Here is a 15,465-nt window from a genome sequence, read left to right as displayed (position 1 = left end):
CCTTTGTGTAGCACTTTAGGCAGAAGTAGCAGCAGCAGTTACAGGAGCCAATCTGCCAAGGTCCAGCAGGGTGTGAGTGGCTGGTCTGGCGTGTGCTGGCGAGTGTAACACTTGTTAACTCCCTGTGCCTTGTGACTGTAACCTAAGCAAAAAGCTGAATATCAGGACATTCTAGTACAACTGGATGGGACAACACACAAGTGAAGAACTTTTCAGCTAAAACTTCATATCCTTTTTTTTTATTATTCCCTTCCTTCATCCCCCATCTTTTCTGTCTGCATATTATGCACTGCTCTCTCTCTTTACCATCTTTTCCCCCATTGCCCTGTGCCATTTCCTTCCCAGATGAAACATCCCTCTTTTTCCCATTGATTGCCCTTTGTAGGTTCTCTCCATGTAGCTCATAACTTCTGTCCCTCGCCTCCCCCACTCATCCTGACATCTTGGGCAGGAGTGATTGAAGCCACGGATTCCGAAAGAGCAAACCAGTCTCCAGAGACAGAAACACTGCAGATCATTATCTTTCTCACTCTCTTAATGGAGAAACAGAAAATATGTGAAGTCAGCTGATAACACAGTAAATGTGTAGATGAAAGTCCTTTTGCTGCAAGAAGAATCATAATATAAGGTACCTACGGGTATTTGATCCGAGCAAAGTCTTCCTTGACTCTCAGTATTCCCATTCTAGGTCCATGTATAGCTGATGTCTGTAGGAAGACACTGGAAGTCCTAATCTGTACATTAACTAAATGACTGAGGTTTTAATATGGAAGATGCAGGAAAACATTTCTTATCTCTTCCAGAGTGGGTAGCACACAAATTGTAATGGTTTTCACGGTTATCGTGATCACAATAAAACTGAGTCTGCCCAAAAGCCTTTTGCTGACTCTTCATAGATCAGTTAGGTCTGTTCTCACAGTGAAAAGTGTTTGAACTGTAGCATTACCATTTCAAATAATTTTCTAACTGCTCTCTGAAAATAGAAGAAAAATAAGAATACAATAGTTGGGACCCCTTATAAAATCTTCCTAGAGGAGTCCAAGGATACTCACCATTGGTCTCAATGGAGCTTTCACACATCCTTGAAAGGAATTCATTAAGCTGGAAAAGCTGGCTAAAAACCAGTCTTCCTATAATGTCTTCCATAATTTGCTCCAAGGGACACATTTATAGTCACTCAGCCTTTTTTATAGATCTTGTGCAAGATGAAGGGCTGGGTCACAATTGCAAGACTTTAATGAATAGATGTTTGTTACATGCCACAACCAAATAATTTTTCAAGCATCTCAGCACTGTGCAGCCTTTTCAGTATGGACTCCCCCAAGGATATGCAACAGGGATAGTTGCAGCCTCTGGGATCACAATGATATAGTGACCATTTTTGTTCCAGGTGCTCCTTTTTCCATGCTGACCCATTCAGATACAGAAGGAAAACATCCAGCAATTGCAATTTCTAGTCTTGATTTTCTTTTCAAGGATTTGAAGATTTCAGTTATTTCTTTTTACTCTTATTAACTTCTCTACAGGCTTGTGTGGACACAGACTACAATAGAAAGGCTCCTCCAATCAACAAAACATCACTGAAATTTAGAATATCTATCAGTCATGGCCAGATCTCAAGATAACACTCTGCTTTTCAAAGAATCTTGAGAAGATCTTCATGAAGTCTGTTTAGTTGTATGAGAATTGTCTGTCATTCCCATTCCACCAAATGGATTATAATTGTTAGAGAGAAAGGGTGGGGGGGGAATAAGATTTTTTTTGGGTGTGAAGCTCATTGGAGTTTTAGAATAGGGTGACCTTGGATTACCAAATACAAATTCAGTCAGAAACTTTTTATCTGAAGGTAGCCCAAATTGAGAACTAACTCCCTTCCTAATTATCCTTATCTTTCTGAGAATACTGGCACATGGACACTGAACTTTTTTGCTGGACATTTTCCACCTGGCCAAAAACACTGGAAGTCATGTCTTAGCATGGTAAGCCAAGTAGCTGTTGCACAAAAAACACTGAGTATGTTTGTATATTGCACCAGAGACAGCCTTGAGTCAAGTCACCATATTGATATACAAAGGATCAGATAGTAAACTTTTTATTAGCAGCCAGGAATTTCTTTTGAAAATTATCCTTTTTTTGACATCCCCACATATGGGCTGAAGGATGCTGGTACAGTTCTCTTTCTATCAAAATAGGATATAATGTGTGACTGTGTTCTAGAAAAGTGTTACCTTTTCTAACAGATTTATAATTTTTTAATGTCAGACCACTACAGAGCTTTCAAGCAATAGCTGCTGGCCAAAATTACATTAGGAAAGTGCACGTTATGCTCCATTTCCCTCCAGGAAAGGGAGGTAAACATAGGCAATCTGGACTGGGAGGGCCAGAGCAGAGGTAAGGAGGCAGCCAGCTCCCAGCATCTTTGCTTTCAGTGTGCTTTTCCTGGGGCTTCTGCTGGATTGACCCGTGGCAGTTTCAAACAAAGATAACAGGACCTCTCCTGAAATTATCAGAGCCCTTTGCTTTCATGCCTGTATCCACATATAAGAAAAATTTGTCTTATTTGAGAGAGGTAGCTGGGCCTCAGCTTTCCAGGGCAGGCTGCTGGGCTCTGTGCAGACAGACACAGGCTCCTTCTGCCCGAGCCTCTGAGCAGGCGTGTGAGCTTGGGCACAGAGCCACACTCATCCAGCTCCGTGGCTCCCAGACAGGGGCTGGCACAAGTCCGGTTGGCTTGGAGCACGGGCAGGGTGAGCTCACATCTGTCTGCACCTGTCTGTGCTGACAGAGTTAAAATTTGGGGTGGAAAAAGAAACAGGAGGAAGCCTAGGAGAGCGCCTCTGAATCCACCTGGCGCTCACAGCCGCAGTGCTCGGAAGTCGGGGGGATGCTGGGGTGCAGCCACACACACTGCAGGAGCTGGATCCTGCCTCTGGAAGAGAGAGAGGGAGGCTCTGGAGCCTTCTTGTTCTGCACTGCCAGCAGGAACTCAGCAGGAACAACAGCTCTTGCAGAGTTTCTGCAGGCAGCCCATACACCCGTTTCTTTCCCAAAATGGCAATAGAAAAGTAACAATACAAAACACCAAAGAAGGGATATTGTATTCTGCTGAATTCCAGCTACTCCGAGAAATGGGAAGCACAGTGTGGTTGTTGCCTGCTGAAGGAGAGACAGAGAAGGCATCTACGGAGAGGGAAACAATATTTGTGGTGAATTAGCACTGCTGACAGAGGTACCTGGTACACGGGGCTGGTGGAGGCTGTTCCTTCCATCTCCAGGGAAAAGCAGTGCACGGTAAAGCTCAGTGGCATTTTGAAATACTTGTAAAATCAGAGCAGCACAACCTGAAACTATTATTAACCAGTTAGTCACAGTGCTGCTAATTGCCAGTCACCTTATACCAGGGAACTTGGGCTAAGGAACTGAGCTCAGGACAAACGACCACCTAATTTAGGCCCCCATTAGTCATCACAGCAGCTGAAATTAGGTGCCTTGACTCCAGCAGGACAAGCCAGGTCACCTTGGTTAGATATTTGAGCTTCACATGCAGAGAGTGAGTAAAAAAGCCAGTCTGCTTTCTAGGGGAAAGAGTTACTGGGGGGATGTAGCCAGTGCTAAATGTTGTGTTTGCCATTGCTCCCCTCCCTTTCCCTCACTGAAGCTCGAGCTTTTACCTCAAGGCTGCCCATGGAAACTGCTGTCCTTTGGGATCTTGGCCCTGGAGGAAACTCTTTTATTGGGTGCCAAACTGACCTGGGCCCACTCTTGTTTGAGAAAGAGTGGCACTAAGCTGAGCAGAGCCTGCAGTGCCCTTTTCCTGCTCCCTGAGCTGCTGTGAAAAAGATGGGCAAAGAGTTCACCTCATCACTGTGTTTCTCTTTGTCAGTGTCTTCTAAGTGTGCCCTTGCAGTGATCTTTCAAGTTATTTGTAGGATTTGGCCTAAATCTAGGTTGGAGAAGAGCTTAGGTGGGAGACTGAGCAGGGCCCCTCGGAGATTAGGCAATGATGGTGGTTTAGGCAGTGCTGTCTTTGGCACTTCTGGAACTAAGGTGTCTAAATTCTGTCTAAATTCTGTCTAAATCCAGAGGTTAAGTAGCAGGGATAAACTCTGACTACCCTTCTAAAAAAGCACTCAATACATAAATTGCTCCTCCTGCCCACAGACAGCTGCATTGTTTGGTTCAGTGGCTGAAGGAAGCGGGGTCAGGTGTTTCTTTTGTGCTCAGTGAAATGATATCTGTGTGCCCGAGAAGCTGGAAGGGATATCTGAGGCCACTGAGTTCAGCCCTTCACTACTGCAGACAAACATGATGTAATCCCTTTCATTACATGGGCAAACTTCCATTCTAAAAGTAGTTAGTTTTGCTTGTTTTCCTTTTTTTTCCTCCACTTGATTCACTTTCCTGTCCTCCTGCAGTGAAGTTATGCCCAACCTTACTTTTAGTTTTTGAGCCTGTGTTTATTTCCTGCTAGTTTTCCTCTTATACTCTTATGTATAGCCTTTGTCTCCACATTTTTTCTATTTCTGGTGAGATGAAATCCACAAGAAGAGAGTTCAGTATCTCTGCTTGTGCATATTAACTACTCAGCCCACTACTGCTTGATTAGACAATTTTGAGATACAGGCAAATGATAATTACATTGGTCACAATACATTTAACTGAACATCTGAAGTATCCATTAAAGAGAAAACCCTTCTAGAACAAGAAGAACTTTTATTTTATTAAACAATTTAGAATTTGGTCATATGGCTCTTGAAGATACTTATAGCAGAATTATAAAGTAGGTTATTTCACTTAGTGTCACTTTACATTTTACCAGTTGGAAGATCTGCAAAGTGTTTCACAAGGCAGAGATAAGTCCCCTGGAACCTTCCAGTTCCATCTGAAAAACCTGGGCCTCTTTTCTCTCCCTGAGTCTTAGCTCAGTCTTACCAGTGATGTCCCAGTCAGCCAGAGCCCCCACCAGCAATCTGGCATCTCTGTGCTCTTCATCTCTGTCACATCGGACTTGAGAGATGGTTTGAAGCCAGTTTTGTAATGGAGGTAGAACAGAAAAGCAAAGGCTTGGGAGCAAAATGATGAGGGTAGAAAAAATGTTTTCTAACTGTGTGCAGGTGACTGTGGTTAAAAGGAAGTGTGAACATTTGCTGGCTTGCCCAGCACAACAGAACACTGCGAGCCGCCTTCCCTTGTGATACATTCAAGGCAATTCTAATTTGAATTTCTTTCCAAGTAAAATTTTAAGCTTGTTTTTTTTGATCAATTTAACACATTGGTCCCTGGGACATTCTGCTCAATGGCTGTAGAGCTGCTTCTTTATCCCATCCATGCTCAAAGCTTGGCTCTCCCCATCAGCTACAAGATGTAAGAACTTGGATGAGTGTAACCAGCACTACGTAGGTTGATTCAGAATAATACAGGACTGGTTGGAATTTGTGTCCCTGAACTATCAGCACTGCATGCATAGATTACAATCACAAGGAGCCAATCTGAATTTATATATATGCATAATCAGCACTGCATGTATTGATCCACAACAATACAAAACCAATTTGCAAACATCCCACATTTCCTATGGCCATTTGGATATCTCGATTCCATGTGGATGCCTTGACTCATAGTTTGTTTGGAATGGTCTTCTCTATAGGCCAATTCCATGAGTAGTTGCACGGGTACATGCAGATCCTGGGTGCACTGACTGTCTCTGTAAAACATTTTCCCATCTCCAAGGGTTTGGCCAGTGCTCCAGGCCAGCTCAGATGTGGCGTGGCTGCAACCTGGGAGCAGGCTACTGGAAAAAAAGTACGAGGGATGAGCTGGGAGAAGTTCCATTGGCAATTGACCCCTTCACTTGGGAGCTGCCAGGGCTCCAGGCCTCAGCCCTGGTCCTTGCCTAAGTGATGCTGCAGCTGCACCTGAGCCTGGCCACGTCCCTCACTGACCTTCACCTTCTTGGCTTGATCTTGGAGCAGCCTCATCATACACCCAGGCTGGCACTCCCTGACCCTGTGCACAGGGTGGTTCATGTCCATGAAGCCCAGAGATGTTGTCCCTTCGCCTGCTCCAGGTGTTTTGGGGCAGGGAAGGCACAGGCACATCTCCCTCCCACTCAGGATTAGCAGTACTGGGCCCTGTTCCTGAGCAGGCACCTGAGTGCTGTGGTCATGTATCTTTCTATAAATAATTACTTCATCACTCACAGCCTCTTTTCATCACCTCTTTTCCCTTAGACTGATGACTGTTTTGGGATGGAAGGCTTTTTTCCTCACTAGCTGGACCAAGGCCATTCAACGGAGTGAGCAGCAGGAGGTACTGAAAGAGAGATACTGTTAGCACTGTTTCCACACGCCCAAAGACTGATCTTTATGCAGCTGAGACTACAAGGGATATCCCTTAAAATAAAGGCCAGCTTATTACCCATCTTCTCCGACTCCTGTGGAACTAAATATCCTGAAGTTGAGAGAAGCTGCTGCACAAAGCGTCTTTATAGCTCTCAGTGTGCCTTCTTTGCTGGCTCCAGCTGCCCCTACACTCTGTTTTTCCTCAGTCTTTTCTTCAATATTTTTTCCAGTTGACTTAGTTATTACAGTACATGGACCAGACTGAGGAAAATACACTGAAGGTTGGAGCTGGCAGAGCAGGGAGAGCTGCGAGGGAAGTGCTTTTGCCATCCAATGACATCATCTGAGCGTTAATTGGTCACATTCCCGTGGATGGGAGGCACTGGCCGGTGTCCTTGGGCTTACTTCCGTGATACAGAACAGAGACAGTGCCTGTCTCCTGCCAGCCTCTTTCATTGCCAGCCTTCTGGCAAAGCTTAGGACATTTATAAAAACAGTACAGTACTTTATTTAGCCTCTAGTGAGAAAAAGTCACTTCACAGCTCCAGTTTAGGCACAAGGCACTAACAAGCAGATTAAAAAAAAAAATATCCCTTACATAAAAACATTTCAAATGAATACATGAAAGTTGATTTGTATTCCAGATGACCTCGCAAACCAGGAGATTGAGCTGCGCCTTTTATCTCCAGAGAAATGGGTTCAAATCCTGATTAGCCCATAGAGGAAATTCCATTTAATGGTCTAATTTTGGTGGGCTGAAAAGCTGTTCCCTGCCTAGAACCACCATCTATTATGGCGTGATTGGCAGTCTGTGTTCAAGACAGAACAAGAACTTCACCTCATCTCTACTCCTATTACTTCACCCTGCCATCAGCTCACACTACCTAACCCTCTGCTTCCAAAGAGCCTGAGAAAACAGAGAGGGTTTGCAGCATGAACAGTCCCCACAGCTGTGCCTGCAGCTAATGGGGGCTGTGGTGGTGCCAGGAGAATGGAGAGGTGCCACAGGGGAGCCTGAGAAAACAAGGGAGATGCTGGAGGGAAGTTTCAGTGGAAGAAGATGGAAAGTAGACAAGAAGGGGAGGAAAAAGGGAATGAGGATGGACAGGGAAAGGATGCATGGATAAGCAAAGGGTGGGATGAAGGTATATCCAGAGCTGAAGGCAATAAAGCAAAACAGGTATAATTCTGTCTAAACAGCAGAAGGAAACATCAGCTGTGGGAGGGAGTCCCTCAGGGCCATGATGTCCCTAAATGTTCTCACTGTGTCTGGTGGTCCTGGGTGGTACAGAAATGCCCTTAGTCCTCAGCAGTACTGTTGTTTTCCCAAGTCTTCATTCCTCAGAGCACGAAAAACAGTTCTGCAGGGGAGCAGAAAATCTGCAAGACAGATCAGCAGCCAGCTCAGGCCTCCATCCCACCTTTGCAGAAGCCACAGATTAGGAAAAGAAAGGCTCATCTCCAGTTTAGTCAGTGCAGCACTTCCAAGTCGTTTGGCTGTTCTACTGCCAGTGGGAAAAGCCCAAGTGGGGTCCTGCCAGGTGTTCTCTACAGGCACAGCAAGTGGAGAAAAGCAGCAGGAATTTGCACTGTGACACTGGTGACCCTTATGACCCCGTTCTGTGCAGGGCTGTGAGCTGACACAAAACTTTGTCACGCTCAGGTGGGTGCAGAAGTGGATGAGAACCTGTAGGTGAAGGCTATGAAGATACTGCTGCCACACCAGGGCAGCTTTTCAGCCAAACCTTGATGTTCTCTTTGTCCTTTTCATAACCACCTTGGGTATGAGAACAGGGAATGTGGTTACAAAATACCTGTTTGGGATGGTCTTACTTGGAACAACAAAATCTGAATTTAAAAGGGCATTGATAATGGGGAAAAATGCTGTAAAATCAGCCTGATGGTTAAATGCAAACCACAAAACTTAGAGAGGAGAAATACAAAAAGAGGATTTCTCAGCTGGGCAGCAGCATCAGGAGGGACTGGGGGTGTGGAGGGGACAAAAGTCTAAGGACAATATCAGGTGTCCTTTTCTGGCTGCAGTTCCACCAGCAAGAAAAGCTGCTCTCCATAACCCTGTTGCTCATCATCTCCTCCCACATCAGGTTTCAGCTTCTTCATATCTGCTTATACCTCAGCCTCAACTGGATCTGTTAAACTGGTGATCAGAAAAGCCCTGTTATTTGAATTATTGCCTCTAACCTGGCTCGTTTACCCAGATTGTGTTTGGGAGGGATCCTCTGGCAGTTATGCAGTTGACCTGGGAGGGGGAGAGCCTGCAGCTGAGGGGTGGTGATAAGCAGCTGGAGTGGGTGAAAAGAAATAAACTTTTCACCCAGCTCAGCTGCAGGCAGAACAGGATGTGTGACTGCAACCTAAGACATAGGAGATAATTATTCTACTCCACTTGGCACGGGTAAGGCCTCAGCTGGAATAGACCGTCCACTTTTGGGTACTGCGCTGCAAGAAAAATGTACACAAACTGGAGAGAGTCCAGGGGAGAGACAGGAGAAATATCAGAGGCGTAGAAGGAACAACCTAGGAGGAAATGTTGAAAGGATTGTTTGTTTAGTCTGGGAACAGCGGACTCTAAAGAAGAGCTGTGATAAAAATCTTGCAATATGTTAAAGTTTATTGTAAGGAGGATGGTGATAAATCTTTCCCCGTGCTCACTGGGGGATAGGGAAAGAAGGAACCAGCTTCATTTACAGCTAATAAAATTTAGGTTTGACATTAGGAAAAACTTTCTAGATAAGAGGGTGATGTAGTAAAGCCAGCCAGGGAGTGCATGGGTCTTGTTAAAATTCACAAGGGTGTTTTATTTTAATAATGAGCATCGAAAGGATAAAGATGTTTCTTGTTTAAATAACTCTTCTGGGCTAACGCCTGGGACTGGGTTTCCACACGTCGACAGTACAACCATGTGGATGCACTTGCAAGAAATAGCTCTTGGCTTGCAAGCTCCAGGGCAGACACTCTTTTTCATGATCAGCGTGTACAAAACCCAGCAGCTTGTGACTGATCTCTTGTTGAGGGATTTCTACATATTGCTGCAATGCAAACAAGCCATCACGGAACACAAGGATTTGTATAAAATTTTACAAATACAGGAATAACCTTTCTCTTATGATTTCATTTCTGGCTCCACTGTATTTTTTTCCTTGCAGGTTCATATCCTATATCTCTAATCCCTTCTTTGTAGATTTGCTGTGTGTGCACAGCCAGAGATATATCCCCGATTGCTGTTAATCCTTTGAGTGTTTCTACATTATACAGCATATGTCCAGGGAAAGTTCTGTCGTGAGGTTTAATGGTACTCACTGATCCTCCAGCGACACTCCTGGAAACAGAAAATCACACCATTGTGTTTCCATCTCAGGGAGTTCTCAGGCTGTGAATTGGGTTTTTTTTTTTCCACAACAGAGAAGCAACGAACCTCCGAATATTTTCAGAGGTTCAATCTAATGTGTTTGCAAACTTAGATATAAAATGGAACGCTGGCTTAGAGGCTGGATGTGGAGGTATGAAGATGGCACACAAAGGTCCCACACTGCATCTTTGGACTTGCCTATGACTTTGCAGAGGTCAAAATCTATGGCTGGAGCTGGTCAGAATTTTTTCTTGAGGCTTATGGTAGAATGTGGGGTTTTCTTTTGAAATAAACTCCACCAGGGAATAAATATATTTGCTACCAGGAGGGTGGTGAGGCACCACAACAGGTTGCTCAGAGAAGTCATGGATGCCCCATCCCTGAAAATGTTCAAGGCCAGGTTGGACAGGGCTTGGAGCAACCTGGTCTAGTGGAAGATGTCTCTGCCCATGGCAGGGGGTTAAACTAGAGGATCTTTAAAGTTTCTCTCAATCCAAACCATTCTATGATTCTATGAGACTAGTCTTAAGTGGTTTGGATTTGAAGTGTAACTTCAGGTATGAGGACTTTGGATTTTCTGCTTCAGGGTTTTAGTTTAGTTGCAAAATCTGTTAGAGGTGTTTCACTTTAAATTCCCGATAAATGTGCTTCACCTTCATTCCACCTTGAGGTAATTTATCTGTAAATGAACAGTAATCAAGAAACCTGAAGTCATGTGGGATGCTTCTAATATTTTGAAGATAAGTAATATTAAGCCTAAATCACATTCAAAGAGTATATTAATTAGAATAGTAGAGCAGGACAAATCAGTAAAACAGAGCATACAGTTAAACAGGGTTACAGTTGCTTTGCTTTCTGCAAAAGCACAAAGCACCCATGGGGTATTAATTACCATATTAATTAATATTTTTTTACAGTTCTTTCCAGAACATTGGTGTCTACAGCATCTGTTGTGAAGAAGCAAGAAGTGGTCAGACTTGTCTACGAAAATAAACTGGGAAAGGAAACCATATGTCAGGAACCTCCTGTTAGGACCCCCCTCCTGCTGGGGGCTCTCTGGGTCACGGGAGAACTCCTGGAGATGGTTCGAACCCACAGTTCCAGAGTGAGCCTTCTAACCCCTAACTCTTGGCAGTTCTGCAGGGGATTAGGATAACTGCGTGCTCCCAGGTCTTCCTGTTAGAGCAGCAGCAACATGAAAGGTTTACTGGGACAGAAAGAGAAGACAGGGACAGGTTGGAGGGAGGAGAGGGAGAACTCATCAGCCCTGATGTAGATATTGAACAACTGGACTTCAAAGACTGCATTAGTCACCCCAGGTTCCACGTACAGTCAGTGGAGAGGAAAAGGAACTCAAGAGAGAGAGATTTGTCTCCTTTCAGGACAGGAAATGCCTGTTTCCCTGCTGCCTATAGGAGACATGTAGGTACTTGGATACTTAATACATGAAGTTAGCTGAGGTGACCTTGCATGGCCTGTTGGTTATGGCACTCTGCTGGGAGGAGGGATCCTGAGCTCTGGCCTCTGCTTCAGGGACTTCTGATGGAGTTTGTGCAGATTGCAGGTCATAGTGACACAGGGAATAGTGAAGGCAGTGTCCCTTCTTTCTCCTGCTGAGGAAAGTGTGTTATCCCAGGAGGTGAGTGTGTTATCCCAGGGGCTGAGGCACCACTGGGGAAAGTAGGAGATGTGTATTTGAATGTTCTCTACAGGAGAAGGAGTTTGCTCCAGGTACTCCTTCCTGGAGAGTGATTTGACCATTAAGCAACTGCCTCAAATTGGGAACCACCTTCTCTGCAGTCCCTGCTCTGTGTCTGAGGCAGCAGCGACTGCCATTACCTTTCAGAAGGAGGAAGACCCTGCCACCGAGGTCTTGCCATGACCCAGCAGCCCTGACAGACTGGTTGGTTCAGGGGGTTTAGGCTGAACAGCAATTTCAGAGGCCCATGGGACTTGGAAGTGAGCTGGGTGCCGAAATTTCCAGGCTTGTCAGGCCTGGGGCTCTACCTGGGGAGGAGCACGAAACGTCACAGTTACAAAGATTGGCTCTTCACTGTCCATACCTGACATCTGGGCAGAGCAAACCCGACATCTGTCCCACAAGGGTATCAAACCAAGCTCTTGCTGGCTTCCCCTGGGTTTCTGGCAGCCCTTTGGACAGTCCATGGCAGATCACAGGGATGAGGCACCAGCTGAAGGGCTCTGGGTGACAGCTGCTCCAGGGCTCTGCTGTTTTTCCAGAGCCTTGCAGCACACCAGGGCAAAAGCCTTGCAGGCAGAAGGCTGTGCTGTGGGCCGGTGGGAGGGAGAGCAGGAGGAGGAACGACACAACACATTACAGCCAGGGAAGAGAAAAGGATTCTGCATCAAGGATTACGTAACTTTTGACATGTCCTATATATCACAACCCAGTGCCAGGGAGCTGATGCTGTGCCCTGCCACGTTAGCAGGGCTTACTTTTGACAATCACTGTTAAATGACATTCCTGTCTTGTCAGAGCTTCTCCAGTTTCATGTCTACTTCGTCCCTGTGGGGCAGCTCCTTGGATCCCGTGTGCTGCGTGGCACCAGGCTGGAGCTGCACGTGGCACGTGTGTGTGCCTGGGCAGCGCCAGGGGAAGCTGCTCTTATCTCCCACTCCAGCTCCTTGCAGAAGGAGGGAGGACTGCAGACGAGCCCTTCACCCCACTGCAGACACAGCACCCATTAGGACCTGGTTTGCATTTAATTGCACCTCAGGAATAGGAATACTCATTTGGGAAGCAAAATCCTTTGGCACTGTAACCAGACCAAACCCATCCTTGCTGGCTTTATGGCTCCTGATAGCTTTTCCACATTTCACATGGGACTGAGCTCTCAAATGCATTTTACAAACTTGACCAACTCCCTCCAGTGTCCGCTGGGGTTTGTTTTCCCACTGATATTTTTCCTCATTCTAAATGAACTCCACACCTCGATTTTTTTTTTCATTATTATTATTTTTTTTCAGCGGAGAAACGGGCAAGTGAAAATGCATCATGTGTAAGGTCTGGGAACAGCACAGAGGCAGCCATTGCAGGGGTTTGGCACCTCGCACGGGAATGAGCACATGCAGGTAGAATGTTATTCCACTGCTCCTGCTGAGAGCTCGGCAATTTGCTCTCTGCTGAATCCTAAAGTCGAGAAAAAGCAGCTGGTTAAGGTGGAATTTGAAAATCAGTCATAAGATAAACAGGTTGCAACATTAAGCACTCTCCAAGGGAAAAGCAGTGTGCAGCATATGTTCTTACTTTGGAAGATATTTAAAAAAAAAAAAAAACACCAAAACTTTAATGGACTCTTTACTGGCTTATGCTAGTGGAGCTGTTAATTAATTAAATAACTATATGTGAATGGCATCCATTGGGAAAGAGCCTCACAGCTTCCAGATGCCAGTTATTGGCCCCATTATGGGCCTAAAACTATTACAGTAAATCATTACATGCTCCAAGATGAGCTGGCACACGACTGCTGTGAGGAAGGATGGAGCTATTCTCACTTGTGCCATTTTGTGCCAGTTTTTATCTAGTGAGATTAATTAGTACTTTTAGAAGTGCAAGTCAGAGCTATAAAATATTAAAGGGTATTCCATCAATGGAGTGGAGACCTGCTTAAGCAAGGCTTTTAAAACTTTGGATGTTCATGGATAGATAGAAGTTGGAAGAGATGATGAGCAACATCTGATTTTGATTTTTTTTTTTATTTTATTTCTTTAAAAAGGTCAGATTTATAGGTAGTGGGACTGCATGAAGTCTCCTTTGTGTGCTGTGGGAATACTCAGAGGAGGACATTAAACTTTATCACTGAAGTTCAGGTGCCAGGTAAGCAAACAGTTTCTCAAGCCAAACCCAATCATTTAAGGCACTTATTCCAAATAGAAAATCAACCAGAAAGTATTAAACAACCTTTTAGCCTGGATCCCCTGTTGGGAGGGGAATGTTTCCTGACATTGGATGGCAGCCTAGAATCTATGATCTGGCCTAGAAATGACTCTTTTTTTTTTTTTTTTTTTCCTTTTTTAATTAATAAGCTATAAATTTTCACCCCAAATGACCACTATGGACCTCTCTGTCTTTTTAGGCTGTGAGAGGGAAAACCACTGAGTCACCTACATCATTGCTTGGCCAGACAGAGCGTCCTTTGAAAATCCTCTTGCCTGCTCGGTCTGTTCTGAGCCCAAAAGCCGAGTACTGAAGAGGCACTCCAGGGACTGTTTATACAGTTTACCCAATAATTAGTTCTTAGAGGCATTAATTCATGGGCAGACACTTCCTCTGAGAAATTATTCCACAGCTGAAATTCCTCCCACAGCTGGACGAGGCAGGCTGAGCACACGGGCCTGGAGATTTTAGTCCATCCTCTGGAGCCTGGGAGGAGCAGTGCCCAGGGATCCCTGCCACTGTCCTCTTGCTCCAAGCCCTGGACTGGACCACTTGTGAACTCTCTTGCCTGAGCCTGAGTTCAGGTGGGGTTCAAGCAGGGCCAAAGGGGCCACGGGGCTACAGGGAGCCCAAGCAATGCCTTTGATGCTGCTGATAACCAGCAATAGCCCTCCCACGTGGCCCCGCTGGGGCAGATCGAGAGATGCCATCACTGATAGACCTCTGCCGCTCACCACAACAACCTGTTTGTCCAGAAGGACAGACAAGATCTCCCACGGCTCAGTGGGAAAGTGCCCTGGACTGCTCCAGCACAAAGAGCCTCTGCAAATGCCCCCGGGACACGTGCCAGGGTGGCAGAGGGGCTGCGAGGGAAATGCAGCGCTGCTGCTCGGCCACTCGCATCCAGGTCAGCCCAGCCCACCTGCTCAGAGGACAACATTCCTTCCCTACACCATGGTCCCACATTGTAACCAATGACTCTTTGTCATGGGTAGAAAAATCAAGTCTTTTTTGGTTGGGAGGAGTCACAAGAGAATGGGTATCTCGGGAAAACCAACCTCATCTCGCTGCTTCTCCTAAAGCGAAGGTAAGGCCACAGTCAGAAGCTCCATTCACACAAATCCTACCAGGAAGTGGGACTTGCTGCATGAGAAGCGCATGAGTAAGGGTGTGCTGACTAACCCCCAGTTAAAGGGAATAAATTGATTTATAATACGAGCATGACAAATTGAGGCACCGGTCTTGCAAGTTGGGCTGTGTGAGCAGATCCTGGTGTCCACGTGGCTCTGGTAGGGGCCATTAAGGCTGAGACGTGGGAGCTGTAGTTGCCAAACCGGGAATATAGCTGGCTTGACAGCAAAAGGTTGGAAAGTTTGTGTTTATACGTTTCTGATTTGGGTGGGAGCCATGGGACCTACAGCACCTCAGCTGAAGCCCAAGGACAGACAGCTGCTTTGTCAGCAGGGCAGCCTTCCCCAGCGCGTGTGCTCCTAAGAAAGCACGGCCTTTACTGGTTTTAAATGAAAACAAACAGCTTTTAGGACCTTGGATCTGATGAGGGGAGTGTCATCATGTGTCCAACACAAACAAAAACTGGGCTGAGCCAAGACTAGCCCAGTGCTTGTCTCCCATTCCCTGACTGTAAACACAAGAGACTCCTCTTGGCTTGTGTGAGAGTGGGAGGGAGCGCAATCACCAAGCAAAATACGTTGTTTCTACTTGATAGTTTAACGTTACATAGGCAGCAGTTGTGCTTTTCTACAGAGCACACTCTTCTACTCTGTGGAGTCTTTGACTGGCCTGTCCTTGCAGAAAAGAAAAATAAGATAGGAAAAATGCAGCTACTTTTTTTTTTC

Source organism: Manacus candei, unplaced genomic scaffold, assembly GCF_025592945.1.
Source record: "Manacus candei isolate 608988 ecotype Guabito, Panama unplaced genomic scaffold, ASM2559294v1 h1tg000094l, whole genome shotgun sequence".
Taxonomy (NCBI): domain Eukaryota; kingdom Metazoa; phylum Chordata; class Aves; order Passeriformes; family Pipridae; genus Manacus; species Manacus candei.
The sequence above is the reverse complement of the archived record's forward strand: the minus strand, read 5'-3'. Positions refer to the sequence as shown.